This window comes from Pinus tabuliformis, chromosome 2_1 (assembly GCF_031772625.1).
Source record: "Pinus tabuliformis cultivar Carrire ecotype Pingquan chromosome 2_1, CPIR1, whole genome shotgun sequence".
Lineage (NCBI taxonomy): Eukaryota > Viridiplantae > Streptophyta > Pinopsida > Pinales > Pinaceae > Pinus > Pinus tabuliformis.
This window is the reverse complement of record NC_142299.1, coordinates 595,808,662-595,830,933: the sequence shown is the minus strand read 5'-3', so window position 1 is coordinate 595,830,933 and position 22,272 is coordinate 595,808,662.

The window sequence follows — 22,272 nt, the reverse complement described above, 5'->3', positions numbered from 1 at the left end:
GCCAGAACCAGGTTTCCACACCCTAGGGATGTCTAATGAGCTTCTGGCGGTCCGTAGTTTGACCCTGCATGCACATCGCTACGTGCTTCTATTAGTCCCTCGCAACCTGTGAAGCTCCCTTTGCACAACCCTACTCAGGGCATGATCTATATTATACCTCAGTTCCTTACTATTTTACTTGTTATTACCTGATTACTTAACTTATCTGTGCAAGACTAGTCATAATTAACAGTATATCCAACAATCATATAAGTGTGCATAATAAACAAAACAATATAAATGTATAGAATGTAATACACAAGAAGATGCACAAAATTTGGAATCAAATTCTCTTTATTATTCTTTGTTCAAGGTTATAGACTCGACACCTCCCAACACACTCAGTTGCAAGGGTCCGCACACTAAGTTGCGGACTCTATTAGGCCTTTGTGCACTCAGTTGCAGAACCTCTTCCTACTACTACAACCCAATACACTTAGACTCTTACTCTATGCTCGAACCATTCATATTCCTCTATCCCTTATTCCTTAGCTCCTTTTACAACTTAGAGCCTCACTCTATTTATACAATCCCATGGTCCGTGGACCATGGGTCGGCTAACATGACCTTACATTGCATTACAAAACTTAGGGTGGACAACCCTATGACTCAACCTATACTTCGCGCTCCACGCCTGCAATTCGCGAAGTCTTACAATACATTTGACCCAAAACTTGGGCTTTGAGCCCCAAAGCATGCTGTGGGGGGATCCGATTCCCAATAAACACACAACGAAGTAATTGGGACCTACACGTACCCAGACAGATGCCCTTTCGGCTGGTCGATGGAGTAGAAGTTGTAATGCATATGGAGTCTATCATGTATAGTCTACGCATAGTTGTGTTCGCCGGGGTAATAGACTGCAGACCTGGAAGAAAGGCTCGTGCCATTGGAAGAGCTCAAACAAGAATGGTTGGGACTCGATGAAGAGGTCCAACAGGGTGATCTTAGGCTCCAAGAACTCATGAATGAAAGAGTTCGGTTGAGGGAGAAAAGTGTCATGGCAGAAGCGGAAGTCAAGAAGTTTGAGGAAGGAATAAAGAAGGACATTCTCGATAGAAAACCATAGTAATAGAGTAGGATGAGATCAATTACATTGAAAAAATTGGGGACCACCGACGAGAGTTTCTTAGTTTGCTGCATGGGATGGGAACATATGTTATTAAGGAGATCACAGATGGTGGCGCGGTGCCATTGGTAAAACTGAATGGCGAACACTTCCTAGGAAAAGTAAATGGTAGTCATTTGAAGCTATACACAGGTGGCTCGACCATCTAACTAGTTTTAGGAAGCATAGTCTTAGTGCTCTAGGTATCTGAAAGGAGGCACGAGACTATAAAATACTCTTCTTGGGAGCTGTGTGATGACAGGACTACATGCAGTAGTGAGTTGTCACAGGGTCCACGATATCGCAACGGTAGCTGCGCTGCCGCATTGGTTGGCAGGAAGTGTTACAGGGAAAAGTGTCTACACTGAACTGCTTATCCCACTAAGGTGTGATAGCTACCTTAGAAATAAACAAAGTAAAGCTACTTTCATTTTTAATTTATGAAATATAGATGAGAGAAGAACAAAGAAGACCAACCTCTGTCTTGCACTAATCTCCTAGTTTGATTCCTCTCTCTCTTGATAGTCTTTCGCTACTTGCTCCCTTGTACGCCCAGCTTCAGAAAGTACCTATAAGATCACAGTAGCATAGCACTATACAAGAACATGGATCTATAATCATAAATAATCTAGGATCAGATGTAAATTGACCATACAAATGCATAAAATATAAATAACACAAGAGTATGGAGGAAAACTTGAATAGCTTTTATTGATAAACAAGAAAGATCCAAGGGAGTTACAAACAGTTGTTCTGACCCAGCATCATCCTCTCAACAAGTAAGCCCCTTTTCACCTCATACAAAGCTTAGATCACCCAACACTCTGATGTTGTCTCAAGAAACCAACAACAATTCCTTACAATATGCAAAATTCCAGCCTCTGGATCTTTGGGATGAGGGACCATATATAGATATCTGTAAGGGAGATGAGTCAGCTTGTGATTTGATTAGTGTCTTCCCTCTGATAGTTCTTGCTTCCACTTGGAGATTCATTATCTCTTACTCATCCTTGGTCGAATTCAGAGAGGCAAGTGTCACAGGAGAAGTTTTTGGAAGATTCCATGCCTCTCCACCTTGCAGAATGACACTGCCATTTGTCATTTCTCACCCATCGCACCCCATAGAAGGGATTTTTGAAATGCAACGCACCCGCACAGTGTATTTAGGTGAGATGCAACGCACTTTGCCTATGGAGTAGCTGAAATGATCCTGTTTTGACCAGTTTTGAGCAGTTTTTCATGGAGAACTTCTGGGAGAAGCTGTAATCAGTTGACCTTGTTCCTTTAGGGGTTATAACAACACTTTTAGGGACTTAGGAGCCCTTTGTTTATGGAAATTTCATGCTTGGGGTTGTAGTGCCCAAAAATGTCTATAACAGTTGCCCCCTAAAGCATGAGGTCGTTAATCTTTTGATGTCGGGTGAAATGCTTTATTATGAGGATCCAAAGTTCTTTCAAGCTGGGAGGAGACCTATAATAAGATACAATACAATACATTATCTTCATAATATTTTCATGATCTAGCTGAGGTGGGCATTCCCATGATCAGCTTTATAAATTCATTTTCATGTACAAAGGACAGACAATCGTCTGAGTGTAGACTGATGATTCTGGTGGAGTCATCATCCCTTTGATTGGATGATTATCTGTGCAGCAATAATGTACATTTGATGTTTTTATTTCCCTGAATATATATCACAGCCCGGATGGATGAAACTAGATCCGGGGTCTTCAATCTCGTTCGATCTTCACTCGAAGTACAAGTCTATCCATGTGAGAGATGTTCTGGAGTCGAACATGGAAAGACATCGCTTGATTACCAGCCAATGATGTAAGCTGTTAACAGGCGCGAGAGGAATCACCGATAATGATAATGAACCTCAAGGTACTGCAATACAATTCACGTGGTGTGAATAAAGGACTTGGCGTCGAACACCACGCAAAATCTTTCGGTCGAAGGCCATTGATGTAAACCTGTCGCCGGAAGTGAGAAACTTTCCATTGAGGCATGCAAGCTTCAAAGTACTGAACGGGGTGTTCCTAGATCGTCTTATTGGATAATGAGCTGATGTTGACAAGAAGCGACCCGTCAGAGGAGGGACTTAATGAATCCCACATCAATGACACGGAATGGAGAAAATGATTTTAATGGAGGTGAAAACGATCTGATGACATAAGGTTCAGGGCGGCGGTCATGAAAGAATGGAGTGTAAATGTATTGTAGTGGGTGAGACACAGGTGAATTCTCTGAATGCATTCTCTTGAACATATCGGTGACACTGACGTGATGGATTGGTAGCATTAACCCCAAATGTGGATGGTGTGATGGGACCATGGTGATGTGACCGGTGAATGAAACAACCCAACCCAACTTGGATGCGGAGTGAAAGTGTCATGTTCAAGAGCGACTTGCTACCAACAAAGTTTCTTCAAGTTTTCTTCCCAGTTTTCCCCAGTCATTGCTAACCAGTACCTCTTTATTTTTGTCAAGCTTGAGGAGGATAACATATGCTTGTTCTATAATTTTCCCTTCGGGAAAACCCATCGCTATATTTTAACGAGCCTAGCGATAGTGAAACTCGTTCTTGTCTGTTATGGACAAGTTTGTCGCTATTAAGTTTTAACGAGTTTAACGACAAAGATAACTCGGTCCTTTTCAATTTTAGAGAGTCTAAAAAGGAACGTTAAGGAAACTCCAAAATTCCTTTTTCGTCATCTAATCCCTTAAGTCCAAAAAAGTATAAAACAATACAGAAGGGATGAATTTTCGATACTTTTAACGAGCCGAACAAGACAAGCTCTCGATCTTTTTGTGTAATAATCCCTCAGGTCCAAAAAGATTAAAATCTAAAGGAGGGATAGCACTTCCAGTCCCTTTAACGAGCTGGAGAGGCTAATGGCTCAGAAATCTTTTCATATTTTATGAGTCAGTTGAAAAGATCTTAAATAAGACTCGTCTTTTGAGGAACGAGTGATAAAATCTGGTAGCAGCTGATTCCAGGTAAGGTTTGGAATTTTCCAACCACGGCAGTGTTACAAGGATGCCTAGTGAGATCACTCTTCGCAGCTGTTCCTCAAAAAGGGGTAAACAATCAAATGGAGGTGAATGATTCGCCAATACAGAGTGGAGGTGATGATGAGAACACGACCAAGGCTTTAAAGGCTGAAATCCGTTCATTTTTTTTGATTGAGCTTAAACACTGGGGGAAACATTTGCTCATGACTTATGTTTATTTTTTAACGAGCTTGAACTATGTGCTAAAACTGATCGATTAATCCAGTCGTATAATAAGAATGTCCCATTTTAAAACGACAATTTTTAGAGTTTTGCCCCACATCCTTTCTTTATGCAAGTTAGGAAACGACCAATCCTACGAGTTTAAAGGGTTAGAGGACCTACAAATTTAAAAAAAAAAAATAGTCGCTCTTTGCTTGCACACCAAAAGGTTTGCATGCCTCCAGGTATAAAATAAAGTTTCAAGGTCACCTTTCATTCTACCGACAAAACATTTGTTTTATTAGGAAAGGTCTGTCTCTTTCAGGTTACCAAAGATTGTTCTATTCACACCGCAAACAAAACACTTCTTCGGCGATGCCTACCAAAATAGACAAAAGTGAGACAGTCCACTCACATAACGTTGACTAGGGAATCTTATTCCAGTCTAAACCCCTCTTCCAATCATGGACGGGAGGACAATCCAGTCATATATCTCTCACGGAAACCTACCCTATACCCGAATTTTTCCTGCCGAAGTAGACCAGGGTGCATGCCCCCTGGGTTTCAGTCATGTCCCCCGAATCACTCGCGCTCATCAGGTGGACGGACTGGGGATTGATGAGACATTCCTTATGTGAAAAGACTATTTAGGGATGATATATGACTATTTGCTATGCGTGATCCGGGAAATGAAAGCTGGTCTACGAGCTTGACCACTCTTCCTTCGTGCGGAAAACACATTACTCTAAAGAGTGATGAGACAATTGCTCCCATGCAATAAATATAGTCTCGTCCAAGGAGTAGATTATAATCCAGGGGTCCTTGAACTACCATTACATTCAAGTGAACGGTTTTCTCTCTTAATTTTATGGGCACATTGGGAAGGATCCCTAACGGTCGACTGGTTCCTTTGTCAAAACCCGTTAGATTTCTCATCTCAGGTAAAAGTGATGGCGAACCAAGCGCTTTCGAAGAAGTCGAGGAAAGGATACTCACAGAGGCCGCTTCATCTATGATGGTACCAGCCATAACCATTCTATATACTTGAGCAATAATTCGAAATGGTACACTATCCGGTAAACGGGGTCTGCCTAATTGATTCCAATCAAAGGAGACAACTAGGTTGCTTGGAGGTGGGACCGAATAGACGGCCAGGTACGACTCTGACGAACTTCCTTCCTGTGGTAAAGGAATAGGTAAATTTCCCCCATGTTCATCAGAGTCTGTGCTTACGAAAAGAATTCGGACGGTGTCATCCTTATTCTCTTTTGTGACTGTATCATCTGAAGATGGAACCTCTGAAGGCAAGACTAGGTCAACTGCTGCTTCGACCTATTGACTTTTGTCTGGTATGGGTTCAAATGGTTTGTCTTCAATGATAGATGCTTTAGCCGACCACCTGGGGGGGTCAGCCAGATTTTCAACTAGTGATAGACTCGGCAAGAGTTTTTTATATCCAAGAGGAAGTCATAACAATGAAACCGGATGATCATCCAGAACTCTTTTAGCCTCTTCTAAGAAGGGACAACGGTGGACGGCATGATCACCTTCGCACAGTTTACAAGGAAGTCTATATTTTCCTTTTTGTCCTGGGGCTTCACTTTCACTAGTCGATGGTGTGTTTTCAACATGATCATCAGAGGTTGACAACACCGGGTTGTGAAAACGAGGAGACCAGTCCCTTAAGATCCAAGGGATGCAAGGACAATCTCTATGATAATGGTCTCCTTTGCAAATGACACATGGCGATTTAGGCCTGGTCGGTGCAGTGTGTGGATTTTTGCTAGATGACGCTTGGTTGCCCCCTTTTGCTTTTGGCTCCTTCTTCTTCTTCTCTTTCTTCTTCTTTTCCTTTTTCTTATCAGGTACTTGATTTTTGGCTTTACCAACCCCATCAAGCGAAGAAGAAGGAGGAGAGGAAGAATTGGAGGAAGTAGAAGGTTGGTGGGTAACTCTGGATTCGTCTAGTTGCTGACTTGATTGCTCAGGAATTGTGGTGTTCTGAATGACCGAGGTTGAGAAGAGCCATACGGGCAATCCGATTATCAATCTTGGAAGCGACATTGTGGCCATATGGGGTGCACCAACATCTCCCCAAGAGGAGAAGGGACTAGGATTTCCTCCAAGGGGAATTCCTTGGTTGGTGGGTTCCATTTTCTCAACCTAATATCAACGTAGGAAAGGGTGATGATTATTCTGTTTAAAATAAATTTTAGACGCTTTGACACAACTTGTTTTTTCAATTTTTAAGAGTCGAGAATAAACAAAATATGACTCTAGTCACCTTCAATTTTTAATGAGCTTGAAGTGACAAGCGCTTAGATGGACCTTTTCCGTTAAGGAGTCTGAAAAGGAACAAAAGGGACTGCTCTCGAAATCTATGTAGAGGGATTACCAAACCAATCGCAAAACTGCAGAATACTTTTTACGGTACGGCAGTCAATCTTCCCGAATGCTATGTTTAGTGCATTGTGATCGATAGGGCGGCAGACACGGCTTCCTATGGATAAAGGATTAAGCCTATTGTGGTCTCCCAAAATATACTCGACGGTACGTGGGAGGACAAGTCCATACTGGCACTTGTCGTGTCAAAGCAGAGGAATCACCCAACCATCAGTGAGAACAACAGTTACCAGGCTTTACGACGCCAGAATACGTCTCTAGCCTAGACTTCTAGATGTTGTGCGTTAGGTTCCAAAGCATTGTTAGATTCATTGAATTTATTTTATAGTTGATCTTGTTTAAGAAATTTGCCTTTCAGGTTCACCGTGAGATGTAGATGTATAATTCCTAAAATGAAATCTAAGATGATAAACAGTATTTTATCTTCTTTGTGCAATGAAAATCCTAGCTACTAAGGAAAGAGAGACAGTATTCTTTCACAAAGAGCAAAGAGCACACTCTAAATGCACTATCCTAAATCAAACCAATCAAACAGTGTAAGTGAAAATGCACATGCATGTATTTTTTTTCGGCTTTCTTAGTATGTGAATGGTAAAAAGAAAGCTAATGCACAAACCTGAATTACTTTTCAAGCGACAATTACTAACAAGTTTCTTTTCGAAATCAGAAATGGAGACAATCACAACACTTTATGATTCGGAAATGAATACATGCTTTCGACACTAGAAAAAATACAAATTCAGACCAAATACAATAGTAACAGGATAATCGACTATCTACAGCAACCAAACTCTTTCCAATGACTAATAATGACACTTACGACACTTTCAAATCAAAGGACGATAGTACAATTACGTTACTTTTTGCAAAGGAGAACTGAAAATGACTCAACAAACACACAAAACCATTTACAGTTCTTTGCACATTGGAGGCGGAATAACAGCAAGGAAAAGGGGTTTCAAATAGAGATATGCTGATTACCAGTAGCAAAATTCATGAATAGAACTGGAAAGAATGAATCAAAGAAACCAAAACTGAACAATGCCTAGTCTGATCAGCGCACCTGTAACACAGGGAATTTGAAATGCAGCGCACCTACTACACTCGGGAAGTGCGCTCAATTTCAGATTCACAGAACAGTACCTACGCTGGGCCAGAGATGAGACTTTGCTTGGGTTCTAGGTCACAGTTTGCAGTTCAGTTCATGGGTTTTGGCCAAGCAAATGGTAATCAGTAATGCATCAATCAGGGGTAGATCTAAGGAGGTTCTAAGAGCTACCACAAGGGGCAATCAGAGAGTTTGTAAATCAGTTGTTTAATTTATAAACAAATCCCAGAGATTGACTGAAGCGTCATTTATCTACTTTGAATTTTCATAGCAAATGCAGTTCGAAAGCTACCTGGCTCGACTTCAGGCTCCGTCTGTAAGTTTATAAAATAGACAACAAGGAAGATAAACAAACAAACTAATTCGTCCCCAGCGGAGTCGCCATTTTGTTACAGGGAAAAGTGTCTACACAGAACTGCTTATCCCACTAAGGTGTGATATCTACCTTAGAAACAAACAAAGTAAAGCTACTTTCATTTTTCCTTTATGAAATATAGATGAGAGAAGAACAAAGAAGACCAACCTCTGTCTTGCGCTAATCTCCTAGTTTGATTCCTCTCTCTCTTGATAGTCTTTCGCTAATTGCTCCCTTGTACGCCCAGCTTCACAGAGTACCTGTAAGATTACAGTAGCATAGCACTATACAAGAACATGGATCTATAATCATAAACAATCTAGGATCATATGTTAATTGACCATACAAATGCATAAAATATAAATGACACAAGAGTATGGAGGAAAACTTGAATAGCTTTTATTGATAAACAAGAAAGAGCCAAGGGAGTTACAACCAGTTGTTCTGACCCACCATCATCCTCTCAGAATGTGAGCCCCTCTTCACCTCATACAAAGCTTAGATCACCCAACACTCTGATGTTGTCTCAAGAAACCAACAACAATTCCTTACAATATGCAAAATTCCAGCCTCTGGATCTCTGGGATGAGGGATCCATATATAGATATCTGTAAGGGAGATGAGTCAGCTTGTGATTTGATTAGTGTCTTTCCTCTAATAGTTCTTGCTTCCACTTGGAGATTGATGATCTCTTACTCATCCTTGGTCGAATTCAGAGAGGCAAGTGTCACAGGAGAAGTTTCTGGAAGATTCCATTCCTCTCCACCTCGTGGAATGACACTGCCATTTGTCATTTCTCACCCATCATACCCCATAGAAGGGAATTTTGAAATGCAATGCACCCACACAGTGTATTTAGGTGAGATGCAACGCACTTTGCTTATGGAGCAGCTGAAATGATCCTGTTTTGACCAGTTCTAAGCAATTTTTCATGGAGAACTTCTGGGAGAAGCTGTAATCAGTTGACCTTGTTCCTTTAGGGGTTAGAACAACACTTTTAGGGACTTAGGAGCCTTTTGTTTATGGACATTTCATGCTTGGGGTTGTAGTGCCCAAAAATGTTTATAATAGGAAGGTGACCACTATAGTCACTATTCATGATGTGATGCTTGGTTTGAGACCAAATGGAGTGGGTGACAGGCATTTAAGGTGAAATTTATGGGCTATATTTGGGAAAATATGCCACCAAGAGAGCATTAATGGACCGGATTTCGGGGGAACGGTCGAATTCGAATTCAAAAGGTGCTATAAATTGGAAAGGGCTTCCCAGCAAACAACACTTGGCCATTGGAGAATCGAGCTATTGTGTGCCCAGAGATTTATGAACCCAGATCTGTTTGATCTTTTGAAGTCGAAGATGTTGTTTAAGCACTTACCTGAGCCGTTGATAGATTTGTGGAACAACTAGATGGCAGTGTCTGAAGAAGCCATGGATATCGGAGAGATGACCACTAAAGAGGCCACGTAGGCCATAACAATAGGATAAGCCCCAAAAAGCACTGGGATAGTCACAAAAATCCCTATATCACTGCACACACTAAGAACCAAGAAAGACAAGCTGCCTATGGTTCTGATGCGCATGTCCCCTAGAAACCTGCTAAGAACTAAACCTACTTGGAAGAAAATGGGAAGGCGATCAATTTGGAAGCTGATGAACAGGAAGAAGACTTTGAAGAAATCCTGGTAGAGGAGGAGAACGAAGAAATGGAGGAAGTAACATAGGGTGTACCCTATGACCAGGCTGCTCGCTTATGTTCCTCCGCGGAATGGGAAGCAAGGGTGCCCAAGGACCTAGATGAGAGCAAGAGCTCTCTCTAGAATTTGTTGCTACTCGATGATATAATTTTTTATGGAGCGCACTTGGGACGAGTGCTGACTCTAAAATTTGAAGATTGGGATCTCGCAGACCATGAAAAATTCCTTCATTTGACAATTACGCAACTAATGCGACTAAAGAAAAATACAACGGTGGGAGTCATAGAGTTAGAGCTACACAAGTGGTTGTGAGGAGTATTGAAGGCAGGGTTGTTAAACCTACTCTGGGTGCTGCATTACCATCGTGCCCAAGTGACTATCTTTGTCATTAGGCAGCTGCTGCGCCAGGTGCATGATGGGTGTTTGTGGCTGGAGGAGCCCATCCCCATCATGGCCCACCTAATCCACAAAATTACCCAGCTCCTTTGCAAAGGGGAGGATCCAATGAACATATTCGAGGGTAAAAGTGATGATTTGGCCACTGTAGAGGCAATGAAGAAAAAGTTCAAGCTGGAGAAGAAAAAGAGAGGGTATGTGATCTCTAGTATCAATAATGTTGTGGTCAGAGTCACGCCACAGATACTGGCTAGGAAGCTTATGCGGAAGTGTTGTGTTGATAAGGTGCCTGCGTTGGTGGTTGCACTTGTCGTGCAATGCGCAAAGGGGGTCCAATTTAACTGGGTAGATTACTTGAGCCGAGAATTCCTAAAAAATTGTCGTGAGGCACAGGAAAAAGGGAAGATTTTCCACTATGCATGGCTTCTTCTATCCATAGTGTTGGTGGCTTGGGAATTTTCTGAGGATAGCCAGTTCCACACAATTTTCCAAGATCTTTCTGAGGTAGCGAAGTACACTTCACTATGGGAAACTAAAGACAAGCAGAGGATTAGAGACAAAAAGATATTATGGGTGTTCATGGAGATGAACAACAGAATGGGGATTAACTGCAACCTGTGATTATCACCCACTGTCTATGACGGTCTGCAGAGCTTCATGGAGTTCAAGGCAGACTTCCATCATGTGTATATTAGGGTACGCAAGGACCCCACAAAGAAATGGAATGAGATCCCTTACTTGGCCACATATGATGTCATATTCACCATGCTTGAGTCATGGCCACCATAGTGGCACACTCTAGCCACGTCTACGGTGGAATCCGAGAAGTCCACTGCACAAAGGAGGAAGGAGGAGGCAAAACTGCGGATGGCATAGTTGGCAGAGAAGAGAAGGAACGAAGTAGCAACAACAAAGGCGTAGGAGGCACAGGACGCTGTAAGGGCAGTAGAAGAACAAAAAAAGGCAGCTGAGAAGGAGTGCGAGGCCCAAAAGTCACCTTCACCTGAATAGGAGATAGAAAAAGACCAAGGTGGTGTGGACCCACAGACAATGTCCGCACAGATGAAGCAACAGTGCCTTAGAGAGTAGGTGGAGCCGTGGAAGAAGTCGAAAGCCTCCAAGACTTCTTTCAACCCAATCACCCTCACTGAGGGGGATCTCCATGACATATGGGAGATGGTGTGGGACGTCACTGCGGAGGCCCTCCAGCAGTTTGTGAAGGAAAACCAGATGGTGTTGGGGGTCTTCCAGACATAGATACAGGAGTTTCAGGTGCACACTCCTCAGGCTAGTGTTACACTAAAAAATGTCACCATGGCTATTTACAGTTAGTATGGCTCTATCAACAGTCATGCTATCCTCTTAGGCAAGTCTTATGCCTCTGCTCTCCATGTCAAACTCCCAAAAGAGAGAAAGTCTTTACAAATGTATTTATCTCTGGGTACGCAGGTTCTCTCAACCTTACCTGCGGGTACGCACCCAATGTTCACAAAAGCTGCGTCTTTGGATGCTCTGTATGTAAAGGGGCAGGTGCGTCCCCCCGTAAAGGTCAAAATGCGCAAGTTTCATCTTTAAAAAGTTACTTGTGGTCATTTCTAGAGCATTCTAGAAGGTTGTTCGATGTGTATTGAGCGCCTCCAGATGGTTCATGTACCCCTACCAAAGAGGAACTTATCCCATCAATAAGGGAGCTATCCCATCCAAAGAGGGGATTATCCCATTGATGGTGGACCTGAATAACTTCCTCTTGAACACTATAAATACAGGCATTGGGCCAGAAGGAGGAGAGGTTAGAAGCTATACATTTCTATGGGTAAATGCTGCTGGAATTAGGACTCCCATTTAGAAGCTTGTGAGGAGAGATTGCCATCTTTGCTTGTTCTACTTGGAAGTGGGTGAGCTTTGTCAAAGTAAAGGAGAACTCTTGATGGACCCTGGGAGGGACTTGCACAACACCAAGGCTCAGGTTGTATTTGTTCCTTTTGTTACCTATTAATGCAAATGAGTCCATTCTTCTCAATAACTTGTTATATATGAGTTGTTTCATGTACTCCTTGGTCTATGTGTTAAATATGTTTTATTCTATGAGATTATCAAGTGCTATTTAACCGTTTGTTTGTTAGTGGATGCAGGTTTCAAAGTGAAGGAGGAGCTCATCCGGATCAGTGGAGCTGGACTGCTACAACAGCGTTGGATTACAGGTAGGATCTAAACACTTTATTTCTTATATAGTAAATGCATGTTTAGAGAAGGATTGCTCTTGTTTGTCTTGTTTGTCACTAGAGAGTCTTAGGCTCCTAGGGAGGTTGGTTGTGTCCGCACAATCGACTCTTTTCGCCTGACAAATTGGCGACTCCACTGGGGACTCCATTGATGTGAAAGTCTTTTCCTTTGTATGAACTTTGCTCTGAGAAAATTGGTTTATTTTTCTGGTTTTTGGCTCTGTGACTTTGTTTTTGGGCGGGTTAGCTTAGGGTTAGATTCATTTTAGTTTTTCTTGAATTTTCCAGTAGGACGCACCCTCTGAGTATTGCACAGTGCGTCCCTGGACGCACTGTTGCTGTGTGCACAGAGCGGGCCCGCACCTGTCCTGCGTCCCCTGCTAAAATTTGAGAAAATTCCATTTTTTGCATTGTTTCTCTTAGATTTTGATTTTTCTTAGTTTTTACTGCCCAGATCCATTAGTCTCTTGTCAAATATCTTCACCTGAACTTGTTTCGATAGCATTGAGTGTTTTAGTGGATTTCATAGAAGTTTAAGCCCTAGGGTTTGATTTTTGAGTAGGTCTTGTAGTGACTTTGGCGGTAGAAGTTGTCAAGCCTTAGATCTCTCTAGTTTTGTCAGCATTCTTAGAAGTCAGACCTGTCATAAAGTCTACCTGTGAGAGCAACTTACCTTTGATTGGTCTCTTGGGCAAATTTCGAAGTGCTTGTTGATTAAGTCTTGAATTCCATTTTACAAAAAGAACAAAAAGATTTGAGTTTTGTTTTGACTAGTCTTTTGATTCTGCATTAGCTGGTCCTTGATTTGATTTTGGTCAAGTAAAACAACCTAGAATCATCTTTGTAGGCTTTTGCCTCGTTAGGTTTACTTAGAGTAATTTCCTTTTTGATTTGCTTGTGAGTCAAGTTTTCATAGATTTTATAGCTTTTGAGTTTGATTTTTGTTAAAATAGATTTATATGCTTTATTAAGTAGAGAAAATACAAAAACATCTCGTTTGAAAAGTTTTGTTTCAAGTAGCTTTGAAGAGTTTTGAAAGAAAAAGAGTTTTCGTGCATGTAAGGAGTGGTCATGTTTGTATGCTTGGAAAGATAAAGAGAATTGTTTCTTTGATTGTCTTTACTAAGAAAGTTGTTTTCTATAAAATTTGCATCTCTCAACTCTCTTTGTTAGGAATTTCATTGAAAAAAGGAAAAGTAACGTAAATCATCTTAGGTGCATCTTTGTAGTGGTTTGAGTCGAGTCTACACACCATTGGTTTCACTTCCGCTACCTTTTGTCTTTAAGAAAAACCATAAAATTAACGCTTAAAGTAAAAACAACGTAGTAACTTTTATTTACTAGGGCTCTGAAACACCAATTTAGATCAGGCTAGTGTTTTGGAGCAGGTGAGTAATTAACTCTCCAAGACAACAAAACCAAACAAGTAGCTTATCTTGTGATAGAATAAATCCAATTGTCTCATTTGTACTCTGGGAAAGCTCCTCTTAAAGGAGAAGCACGAGCTCGTGTCCGAACCAGTGAGGGGATCAATCCCCCCTCGTTGGGAACGACGCCAGACACGCACGTATTACAAACGGTAAACCTCGGATTAACCATTGTCGAGGAGCCAGGGGTCACTTGTCGGTAAACCTTGAATTATTGTCAAGGAACCGGCAAGGGGATTGAGCTTGATACTCTGCCCTTGCGTGCTCGGAGTGTAGACTGTTCCCCCAGGTGCATTTGTTGCGGTTGGTAACCTTAGTGACCATTATCTTTAGGATTCTACCGAGGTGACGGTGGAGGGAAGATCCCACTGTACCTGGAGCAGACGTCGGCTAGACTCACTTGGATTTTCCGGGGGGTTCACTTCACTCGAGACGGTTAAAGTGGAGGAACTTGTGCTGGTCTATTCATTAAGCAGGTTGTCGGGGTAATTGTTCCACCCGCCACTTCTGTACTGAATCCGGCGATGTTGGGCTTCATCACCAACTAGCGTTTTCGGTTTGGAAGGCTACTGTTTGTGCTTGGTTTGACGCCCTAGATTCTTTAGGCGTGTGATTCAAATTTGTTTGGTTCTTTAGAGACTTTAGGTGTTTTGATTTGAAATTTTACTTTGTTTTCGTGTGTAGTAGTTAAAAGTTTTTAACTGTGGCGGAATTACCGAGACAGTCCCATAGACTTCGGGGCCAGTCTCCTGAAGTTGTTTCTGTGGCCGAATTGTTGAGAAGATCCCGTAGACTTAGGGGATCACCTCCTCGAGACGACCCCGGTAATCTAGAAGGGTTGAATGTCCTTGTAACTCCTCCTAGTGGCAGTAGAGTAGGTTCACCTGAAGAAGGAGAATCTTCCTTGGTAGTCCATTCAGATTACCAAGGCTTAGAGACAGGTTATAATCCCGAAGCTGTTACAGTTTCTGAGCTTGTTGGTAGTTTTTCGTCTGCTAGTGATACAGGCGAAGAACCTAAAATATCTGAACCTGTTACTCCGACTTCTAGTGTTCCAGATTCACCAAGAATAGAACGAGTTATCACCGAAAATCTTCCTACTGGTTTGATTGCTATCGAAGAACTTGCTCCAGAGGAAGAAATAGGCGTCTCTAACTTTGAAGATCAACTTACTATTGATCTAAGGGAGCGTGAATCCATCTTTTACAGTCCTCCTAGAAGTACTACTTGGTACCTTTCGTTAACCAATTATTTAGACAACTCAGGGGTAGGTTTTTCTACACCTCGTACTCCTTTTCCACCTGGAGGTATTTATACTCCTATAAATATGTCTGGTCAGTCGTCCGTGTTTACTCAAAGTCCTGAATCTTTCTTACACGGCAGTCCTTCTGTTACCACCAGGTATCAATCACTTTCTGGTACCTTTGCGGGGGCATCTCCTCAACCCGTTGATCATGGGTTATTAGCTCGAAATAGTGGTAATATACCATTGGGTGTAGGAGACATTTACATGACGTCAGGTTCAGTTCCCGTTTCCCAACCTCAAGGTGGCCAATTACCGCCTGGGGGGCAGCCTCAGTTAACGCCTTGGGGGCAACCTCAAGGTACACCAATCGTGTCTGGGGGGCAACCTCAAGGTCAGTATGCGCCTATGGTGCAATACATGCCTCAAGGTCAACCCCAGCCTCAATATGTACCCCAGGGTCAACCTCAGTATCAATATCAACCTCAAGGATGGCAACCTCAAGGATGGCAACCCCAAGGGTATCAACCCCAAGGGTATCAACCTCAAGGGTACCAACCTCAAGGTCAAGGTCAACCCCAGTATCCGTATTTACCTCAAGGTTATCAACCTCAAGGTCAATACTCGAGTCAAGGTTATCAACCGCCTCAAGGTCAGTCATATGTTCCAAGTATGGGAACTGCACCTTACAATTATCAATCCTATCCTCAATCCGGTTATGGATCTCAGTATCCTCAACCTGTTACGGGTCAATACCCCGGAATGTTAGTGTGGGATCCATCACAGGGTCAACAGGTGTTGTAACCAAGTATACAGTTGGTTCCTCAAGCTGGACAACCCGTAGTTTCTGGTCCACCCCAGCAACCGCAACCTGTCCAGTCAAATGTTCAAACTTCTGTAACTTCGGTAGTTACTCAGCCGCCAATTGCACCTAGTACTCCATCTCAAACGGCTGCTACAACTACCGCTACATCTGCCGCACTTACTTCTGGAGTATCGACAGCTCCGGTTTCTACTGTCTCTGTAACCACTCCTCAGACATCTTTACCGTTGTCTGGATCTACGATTCAAACCACGGTCCAGATGCCTATAGGTCAGCCTGGTATAAGTACGGTTGTCACTACTCAACCTCAATTTGTTCAACCACCGTACCAGGGACAGTACCAACCTGGGCAAGCTGTCCAACAGCCAGTTTACCAGTATCAACCGTATCCTGGGTACACTTATCAACAACCTCAACAACCCCAGTACGGTCCGGTTAATCCTGGTTTTCCAGGAGGATATAATATCCCAAATGCGACTCCTGTTCCTAGTTATCCTGGATATCCTCCTCCTGGGACTGGTCTTGTGACCCAGAGTTTTAGAGATCCTAACCGGCAGTTACCGTTTATCGCAACTTTGGATTTACCAGACTTGACGCGCCTAACGAATGATCCAATTCAATATCTTCAGTTCTGGCCGCCAATGCCAAATAAGTTGCCCAGTGATATACCCAAGTTCGAAGGTAAGTCTGGAGAGGATCCGTCCAATCATGTGATGACTTACCACCTCTGGTGTGCTTCAAATTCTATCTCGGATGATTCGATCCGCTTACGTCTTTTCCAGCGTACACTCATTGGTCTCGCGGCCAAGTGGTACATTGAGTTACCACGGGCCTCTTTTTACAATTTTAGCCAGTTAGCTACCTCGTTCTTAACTCACTTTCAGTTGCCGGTCAGATACGATAACGGCACGGAGTTATTAACTTCACTAAAACAATCGACGTCCACGTATATTTCTGATCACATTCATGAGTGGAGACGTCGAAGAAGGTTAGTGAAAGTTTTTATCCCGGACCAAATCTTAGCTGAATGGTTTGTTAAATCATTATTACCGAAGATTACTGAAGATGTAGCTAAGGCCGGAGTAGTTACTGAGGAGCAAGTCATTGCTCAGGCACAATACCTTGACTTAGTTTACACTCAGTCGGGTACATTACACGAGAAGATTCCGGATCTTCCAAAATCGAATCAAATCGCTGCTGCTCCTTCGGGATCTCATGCCGCTGATGGTATGATTGGTATCGTGAATACAAAGAGCAAGAAGAAGTCTTCCAAGGCTTCAACTACTCCTATAATCACTTTGCCCGATTCCCCGACAGGAGAGTCTTCTCCTGAACTTACCGCCGATATTCACGCTGTAGAGTCATCTACGGCCAAATCAAAAAACGGTGGAAAGAAGAAAGGAAAGAAGAAGGCTAAAGCAGACAAGGCTCCGAAGGAGAAAACAAAAAAGTCGGAAACCAATGACGAAAAGCGCAAACCTCGATATCCTTGTCTTATTTGTGAAGAGGATCATTTTACGAGAGATTGCCCTCATCGGGCCGAGGTTGTGAAAATAGTCAAAGGTTCTCCCACTCCTGCTGTGTTAAAAAATCCATTTCCGGAGCAGGAGAATAAGATGATAGGTTCTTCCTCGAATGCCAGTGAAGAACCCATTTTGATGATGTCTCATGTGAGGATTGCGACTCGATCGCAAGATTATGGTAGTAAGGCTCCTGTTGATGGTAAGGAAGCAGAATCTTCTCACTCTAACCCATCAACCTCAGCTCCTGGTTCCGATCCACTACAGATCGAGAAACCTAACCCGGATCTAGTAATCAAACCGCCCGCCAAGGGTGTACTTCGAAGGTCTGCTTTCAATCCACATGCGAGAGCAGCCCAGAATTACAACATTGTTGAGGACTTAGCTGTTTCACCCTCAGCAATGTCGGCTTTAGAAGTGCTGCAATCATGCCCAGCACAACGAAAATTACTTTTGTCGGCTATCGGAGCTGTTGATGTTCAGGACCCGAACCTGATAATCTTCGATCTAGAAAATAGTACACCACGTCTCCCCCATCAAATGGCTTTCCAAATTCCAGTGATAGTCAAAAACAGGCCTATTCATCGGACTGTGATTGATGAGGGAGCTTCTACGTGTATTATGTCGATTCAATGTTGGAGATCGCTTGGTTCTCCTTCGTTGAACCAATCCCCCACCATCCTTAAGGCCTTTGATGGCCGTGGGTTCCGTCCGTTTGGTATTCTACAGGAATTGCCTATAGGGGTAGAAGGTAAAACCGTTAGTCTGGATGTGGAGGTGGTTGATGCCCCTCTAGACTACAACCTTCTTTTGGGTCGAAGTTGGTCATATGCTATGACAGCGGTCGTTTCATCGGTCTTCAGAGTAATTAAGTTTCCATATAACGGTAAGATCGTGACTATTGATCAGCTGACATACTTTTCATCCGACCCAGCCTCTTCAGAGAGTATCCCTTGTAGGGACGTTGGCGTAGGTTTAGTTAAAGATTCCGGTTTACTGGGAACTTTTCCTTTCCCTCCAATCAACGCAGACCCTTCATTTGCATCAATTCATATGATTACATCAGAAAACATTATTTATGATGATCCTTGGATCGTCCCATCTGAATCTGAGATAGACTCATTCGGTGATGCTATGCCTTTGAGTCCATATGAAATTGCTTATGAAGCTGTCATGTCTTTTACCGACTCGCGTTCAACCGAAATCGACCAAATGAATGTGGTCAGTGAAGAATCACTTTTCACCTCAACCTTAGAACGGATAGCGTTTCCCGAAGTCGTGTCATCTGACGAGCAACTTCGCGAAATCCTAAGTGTAGACGATCTACCATGGGAAGATCTCCATCACAGATCTTCGTTTTTACCTAAGGATGATGCTTTTGAAAATGATTTTTCATCTATCTTTACCGCTGAATATGTCAAAGACGCTCAGGATCCAACGAAACATTCTGATTCAGAGTTGAATTTAGGGAATATTTCTCGTACTATTCCCATTGATATTTCAGTGAAGCCCGGAATTGAGGAGAACATTCATATAGGTGCCTCATGTACAGAAGATGAAATCCAAACTTACAAGGCCCTATTCCAAGAATTCCGCGATGTGTTTGCCTGGTCTTACGAGGAAATGCCGGGAATCGATCCTGCCATTGTTGTTCATGAAATAAAGACCTACCCGGATGCTAAACCCGTCCGGCAACGGTTGCGTCAGATTCACCCTCGGAAAGCGGCTGCGATTAAAGCAGAAGTCGAAAAGCTGTTGAAAGCAGGTTTCATTTATCCGATCCCGTTAACGGATTGGGTATCGAATATTGTTCCGGTCAACAAGAAACAAGGAACAATAAGAATCTGTATCGACTATAGGGATATAAATCGAGCTTGTCCAAAAGACAACTATCCTACGCCTTATATCGATCAAATTATTGATGATTGTGCCGGAAGTGAAATGTTTTCCTTTATGGATGGTTTTTCGGGCTATAATCAAATCAATATTCTACCTGCCGACCAACCAAAAACGGCATTCATTTGTCCATGGGGGACATTTGCTTATTGCAAATTACCTTTTGGGCTTAAGAATGCCGGGGCCACTTTTCAACGGGCGATGTCTTATGCATTTCATGACATCAAGCACATTGTGCAACCGTACCTCGATGATTTGCCTGCTCATTCTTTACATCGAGCTGATCACCTTGTCCACTTACGAGCAATCTTTATGAGGTGTAGGCATTATCGAATTCGGTTGAATCCCCACAAGTGTGTTTTCTGTATAGAAACGGGTCGATTGCTGGGATTTGTTGTTTCAAAAGCCGGCATTCGCGTCGATCCCTCGAAGGTCGAAGCTATCATCAAATTGCCTCCTCCTTCGAGTTTGCGCCAACTCCAAAGTTTGCAAGGGAAAGCGAACTTTTTACGCCGATTCATTCCAAACTACGCCGAGGTCACTAAAGGTTTTACACGGTTGTTGAAACAGAACGCTCAATTCTTTTGGGACGAGATTGCCCAACAATCTTTTGATGCACTTAAACACGCGTTGACCCATGCACCGTTGTTGCATCCTCCCAACTACAACCAGGACTACTTCTTATACCTCGCAGCTTCGCATTCCACCATTGGAATGGTGTTAGTTCAAGAAGATGAATTCGGAGCGGAACATGTGATATATTATCTTAGTAGGACCTTAAATCCCACTGAGCTAAAATATTCGCATGTGGAGAAATTGGCCCTGGCAGCCGTTCAAGCTGTCCAGCGTTTTCGTCACTACATTCTTCTCCGTAAAACTACAGTTATTTCGGATTGCAACCCTATGATTTATATTTTGACAAAACAACTGCTAGGGGGCAAGTACTCTAAATGGATCGTTATCCTGCAAGAGTTCGACTTGGAGTTCGAGAAGTCCAAGTCTAAGAAATCCTTAGTTTTTGCGGAATTGATGTGTGATTTCCCGCGTGCTGACACAGAGACTGTGGCAGAGGAGTCCATTGCGGACGAATCTTTGTTTCTTATCAGTACTTTAGATCCGTGGTACGGGGATATAATCATCTATCTCCAAACCCAAACCTTTCGGCCTGAAGCTTCAAAGGCGGAACGTCGAAAAATTCGGTTTCAATCCCAGCAATACAAAATTATTGGAGATACACTTTATCGCCGGGGGGCAGACTTAGTTTTTCGACGTTGTTTAACTCACGAAGAGGCTGAGAGGGTTTTGAATGATTGTCACTCTGGAGCATGTGGCGGTCATATGTCTGGGTATGCCACAGCTCAGAAGGTGTTGCGCGCTGGCTACTTCTGGCCCTCCATGTTTAAAGATTGTATCATTGCAGTCCGGAAGTGCCACAACTGTCAAGTGTTTGATCGCAAGATGCGTGCACCACCTGCTCCTCTCCACCCTATAATTGCCGTTGGTCCATTCGCCAAATGGGGTATCGATTTTATTACTTGTAACCCTCACTCGGCGGGGGGCATGCGTATATCATCCTCGCGGTTGATTATTTTACTAAATGGGCCGAGGCGATGCCTACATTCGACGCAAGCGGCAAAACAGCTGCAGTTTTCGTATTCAATCATATCATAACTAGGTTTGGTGTCCCACAAGCAATCATTACTGACCATGGGAGCCATTTTCGAAACATCATGATGACTGAGCTTACAAGCCAGCTTGGTTTGCGCCACGATAGCTCTACTCCTTATTATCCGCAAGCCAACGGTTTGGTTGAGTCTATCAACAAAGTTCTGGTTATCATGATCCGACGAACCATTGGTATTCATCGGTCGAATTGGCACAACATGTTATTTTCAGCGCTATGGGCATACCGAACCTCAGTGAAAACTTCAACAAGGTTCACTCCTTTCCAGCTAGTTTATGGCTTGGAAGCTGTGTTACCCATTGAATGCGAAATCCCATCACTTCAAATGGCTGTCGAATTACTTCCAGCTACTTCCGAAGAGGAGAAACGTTTATTGTACTTAGCTAAATTAGATGAGACTCGACGTGACGCTGCATTGGCAATCGAGACTCACGCGAAGCGAATGAAAGCTCAGTATGATAGAAATGTGACCCCTCGAAATTTTTCGGAGGGAGACCTAGTGCTATTATATGATCAAGCTAACGATAAGCTAGGTGCTGGAAAATTCGTTCCTATGTGGCATGGACCCTACATTGTAAAGCGAAAGCTAGCAAAAGGGGCTTATGAGCTGGTAGATTTTGATGGGGACTCTTTGGGTAAACCCAGAAATGGACTTTACCTAAAGAGGTATTATGCTTAAATTGTGGGTATGGAGAATTTTTTAGTTAGGTTAGGTTTTCTTTCTAGCTAGTATGTTTGTTAGTTTAGTTAGTGTGCTTAGCTTAGAGAGTGTGTTTTGTCGTCATTATTCTGGCTTATCTTGGTTTTACTCTTGATATTGCAGATGTCGACGCCTCTCCAAACATACATTGGATTTGCTGATGGTGCTTGTCGTAGTACACAGAATATCTCTTCCGCAGCTTGGGTTATCTATTCGCCCTCTGACGAGTTAGTTTCTATGCATGGGGTAAGCCTCGGTCAAACAACGAACAACATTGCAGAATACAGTGCAGTGGTTGAATTATTATCCGAATCTATTTCATTTGGAATTCGACGTTTGATAGTGAGGTTAGATTCTGAACTTGTTGTATTACAGCTTAATAGAGTATATGCCATTAGAAATCCTGTGTTATTAAGGTTGTTTTTGAGAGTGCGTC